Consider the following 5,000-nt stretch of genomic DNA (forward strand, 5'->3'; position numbering starts at 1 on the left):
TTTTTGTAAAGTATTTCATTTAACAAATGAGTGAAGTAGATTTATAGAACATTGTGTGCTTTGTTTCTTCAATAAATTTTATATTTTTGATAAATTGAAGTATTTTGTGTTTTACTTTACATTATAAAATCCTTTGTAATCTTTTGGGTACTATATAATGAGTTTATAAATACATACTGATCATAATTTTAAATTATCACATTATTGAAAGTTCTAAATCATCGTTAACACTATATGTTTTAGTCCAAATTATTTAAAATTATATTATTCACAAATTTGATATTTTTTAATGGGTGATATCTTTTATTTCTAAATTTTAAAATTGAATTTTTTTTTATTTTCCAATACTAAAAAAAAAAAAAAAGCGTAACTATGTTTGAATTTTGTTTTTTGTACTAATTATTATGTCTTCCATAGACATGCCAAATTGTTTTGCAAAAATTTGCTGTAACAACAATGCTGGCAGAAAAAAACAAGGGGCACCATTCGATTTTTCACCTTCCCAAACGAAGCGAACAAAATTAGAATCTGGCTGGAAAATGCCGGTATGGAGACAGACATGATTGAGGAATTTATCCCACTGATCCAAAATAACTTGCGTGGAAACCAGTACAGGATGTGTTCTGAACATTTCAGCACAGAATCTTTCATCAGTGAAGGCAATCGTCGAAAACTTAAAATTGACGCTGTGCCGACTATTTTTATTTTGGATGACACAGCATCATCCACACCTAACAGATGGCAAACCAAACTGGACAAAATCAAACAAAAATCTTTTAGAATAGAAGATACTTCTACGTCAACAACTGAGACGCCCACAATCTGCAAATGTCACCTTCCCAAAGTGCAAAATAATGATGCAGGCACACAGACTGACACTGTTGACTTTGCTTTTTCACAATCGGAAGAAAGTTATATAAAACTAGCCAGTGAAAGAGTGTCAAGTTTGGATCATTCCTATTGCATGTCGGAAGAAGCTTTGCCCATACCTTTAGACGGTTCTACACCGATACATGATGTACGTCCATTAGAATCTGAATCTTCTATTGTATTTTCTCCCTCTACTAGTGTGACACCTTATTTAGACTCCACTAATAAGAGGGCTCGTTTGATTTCTGACGATGAGAGTCCACAAAACAGACCAAAACGTAGATTAAACTATTACGAGGACCCTAGTTTACACTTATCTGATTGTGACACACCTCTAAAAGGTGACCTGAGTTTATGTGACAGTATAGAAGAAATCGAGCCCGATAACACTCTTCCTTATCCGTTAAATTTGGTCAAAGAGAAAAAATTTATTATATTTGAAAGCAAATTTGATCTGTTATTGTATAAAATGCGTTGTCCGAATCATGATTGTTTTTCGCGCATTGTAAAAATTGAAAAAACTAAAATTGGAACAATGTTGTTGGTCTTTTCCACATGTTCTGCTAGCCATAGATTAAAGCTGTGGGAAAGCCAACCTAAAATAAAAAGTTATCCTGCTGGTAATATTTTGCTGGCAGGATCTATCTGTTTAAGCGGCGGAAGTTACACAAAAATCAGAGAATTATTAGATTTTTGTGGAATCGAAATTTTTGGCAAATCTTCATATAATTTGCCCCAAAGTAATTATATTTTCAAAACTATTGATTACTGTTGGCAAGAAAACCATGTAAATGTAATGAATGAATTGGCAAAAAAAACATTATGTCTTGTGGGTGATGGTCAGTGCGATAGTCCAGGTTTTTCCGCAAAATACTCAACATACACTTTCATGGATCTCTTTAGCAAAAAAATTGTGGATTATGAGTTGGTGCAGGTATCTCAAACAACTTCATCAGTTGCTATGGAAAAATTTGGTTTTACAAAATGTTTAGATCGGTTAATAGACCAAAAATTAGATATTCAATTTGTTGGAACAGATCGACACACCGGTATATGAAATTATTAACAACGGAAAAGTACCAAAATATTAATCATCAATTCGACATCTGGCATTATGTGAAAAATTTAAAACGTAAACTTATGCAAATTTCCAAAAAAAAAATGTATCGACCAATTCAGCCGTGGATTCGAGCCATATTGACACATTTCTATTGGTGTAGTCGAGATTGTAATGGAAGCGAGGAACGTTTTAAACTTCTGTGGGAATCTCTACTACATCATGTAGTAAATGTACATGTATGGAAAATTGGAGATACAGAGCACAAATGCCAACATGATGAGATCGATGTGCATTCTCCGACTGTTCCTTGGCTAAGCCTACAGACACCTGCACTTCATGCATTATCCTCAATTGTTTTGGACCCTCAGTTGGCAAAGGACATGAAACATCTCACTTTTTTTTGTCAGACTGGGGTCATCGAAACGTATCACAGCATGATTCTAAAGTATAGGCCCAAAAGAATCCATTTTAAAAATGGATTCAATGGATGCAAGAACTAAATTGGCGGCATTATGCCACAATCACAATGTGATACGTGAACCCGCTCTGACAAAAAAAAAGGATGCAAGTGGTGATGAGATTTTTGTGGAAAGGAAAAACCTGGAATTTCCACGTGGACAGAAAAAATGGATTGTTCGCAATGTATTTGAGAAGATGAACACTGACCATACTTTTGTAATGCTTACAAACCTGATTTCGATCATCGGGGTCACAATACATAGTTCTTGGACATCAAAAAATCTTCTGAGGCCCAAAAACATAGCGCCTGTTGAGAGGCCGGAAACAAGTGCGGCGGTGCGTGAGCATATGACACGCTTTCCAACAGGTGAAAAATGAACTTTTAAAGTGTGTCATATCTTAAAGATAGAATTGACATTACTATATACGGCACTTTCCAAGGCACTTTAAACCTTAAAAATTTTGAATTTGTTTTATTGTTTCATGTTGACTTGTTATGGTCTGTTGTCTATTCTTTTTTTACCTAATTGTATTAAAAAATTTGATATAGAGATAAGTTTGTTGCATCTGTTGTTTTAGGTAGTGCATACTCTTATCGTACCCATTGAATTAATTAATAACTTTTATCATGTTATAAATAATACAAATAACTCATTTGCATACATTTAATTTTTTTATTTCTATATTTTCTTATATACATTGCTAACAAAAATAAACTGATATCATTAAGAATATATTAAAACAAAAACAGAAAAAATGTCAACAGTGAAAACTAAAAAAAGTTATTTAGTGAAACGCCATTTCCGATGCATCGTAGTCTTCGGAGTAAAGAAATCCAACATAATTCCCATTTGGATCAGGAAAGGTCTGACACACTACTTTTACTGCGCACGATGGGATGACCCTACGATTCCCCTTCCCTAAAAAAACGTAGATCCATGCAATAAAAGCACGATACGCAGTTTTGCGTAATCTCCTGAAATAAAACATTTATTTTATTTAAATCAAACATATAACTTGAATAAAACTTTAAATTAAAAAAAAAATTGATTTAAAACGACGGGTAATCTCATGAAATAATATTAACAAATTCACTGACCTATTGTTGTCGGCATCGACAACAGGACGTTCCTCTAAATACAACATTGTAAACATGAGTCTGACGTGTTCCTCTGTTGTGATTTGAGACGAGAACATATCTGCCTCTGTTATGCATTTCCTTCCCTCTGGTATGCATCCGTCTACCTCGTCAGTTTCCCGGCAACAAACTGATTCCACCTGGGTAACCATTGGTATACAGCACTGACACTGACACCAGTCAATGTTGCCTATTCTGTCATCGGCAGTGTCTTGATTTTCTGATGCGGATGACGCAACACTCGACGAAGTAACCGTTGGATTCACTGGGAAGGCACGGTCAATGTCTCATGCGGGGTACCTTGCTAACAGTTGTTGGACTATTATCTTGCGCTAAAATCAAAACATTGAATAGATCATTTTAAAATTTTATTTAAATCTAAAAATATTTTGATTAATTATCAATAAATAAAACAAAAATTTGAGCTCTCTTATAAAAAAAAACTTTTTTGGATAAAAAAAAAAAAAAAATGAGGTGAGCTGATAGTTCTAAAAGACATTTTTCTAGAATAGAATGTTTGTAAAACAAAATTTGCTTGATGTATTCTTCAGTCAATATATATATATATATATATATATATATATATATATATATATATATATATATATATATATGTATATATAATTATATATTTTCTTTTATCTATTTGAAAAGAGTTACTTTGCATTGCAATAAAAATATACACAAGATAAAAATTATATTACAAAATACTAAAGAGAATGAGACATACAAATGCTAGGGCATAAAGTCTAACATGCGCTGATTAGACTCCTCCCCCCTACAGTTGAACAATTTGCATCTTCCACGGGTGTTGTAGGGGTGTAAAAAACCTGTATTATACAGCTATGTGCACCCACTTCAGACATTGAGCGCCACTTATTTTGCGTGTATTTACGACAGTTTGTAAGGGACACCGCTGTCAGCTGGGCAAAACACGTATGCCAGAGACACCGTGTAACATCCTTATTGCGCAGTGCATCAAGCATCAGCAGTAGGGAACCGTGAAGTTAAGCCGCAAGGCTTACATTCATGATTCCCATCCTGAAGATGTTGGCATCAGCACCCGAGAGACAATCGAGAGATTGGCATAAGGTGCTGACCTTGATCGCACACCGGTCGGTTAACTGTGTTTTTTTGAAAATTCATAAGCTGTAGTATCTAAAGCCGAAGAATTTAAAGCGTGAGTCTGCCGTTTTTTTTTTATTTTTAAAAGCCAGCAGCTACAAATAATGCTGCTGCTGACTTTTAAAATAATGACACTTACCCGCCCACGCGATTGTGGCGCCCGAAGCCAATCTCTCGATTGTCTCTCGGGTGCTGCCGCCGCCATCTTGGCTATGGGAATCAGGAAGTGGAGCCTTGCGGCTTCATTTCCCGGGTTCCCTACTGCACATGCGTGAGTCGCGCTCTGCAATAAGGATGGTCCCCGCTGTCTCTGGGATCCATGTGTTTCCCAGCAGACAGCGGGGGACC

The 5,000-nt window shown here is 35.1% G+C and overlaps 1 long non-coding RNA gene across 1 annotated transcript in view; it reads right to left on the reverse strand.

Moving 5' to 3' along the window:
* Positions 1-3,123: 3,123 nt before the first annotated feature.
* LOC143961443 (uncharacterized) overlaps positions 3,124-5,000 on the reverse strand; it is a 2,336-nt gene continuing 459 nt past the window's right edge. The window contains exons 3-4 of the long non-coding RNA XR_013270470.1: positions 3,489-3,859; positions 3,124-3,365 (exon numbers count right to left, since the gene is read on the reverse strand). This is a non-coding gene — a long non-coding RNA (uncharacterized LOC143961443). The remainder of the gene's footprint in view (positions 3,366-3,488; positions 3,860-5,000) is intronic.

This window comes from Lithobates pipiens, unplaced genomic scaffold (genome assembly GCF_037356315.1).
Source record: "Lithobates pipiens isolate NorthernLeopardFrog02 unplaced genomic scaffold, aLitPip1_a1.2 Scaffold_8, whole genome shotgun sequence".
NCBI lineage: Eukaryota > Metazoa > Chordata > Amphibia > Anura > Ranidae > Lithobates > Lithobates pipiens.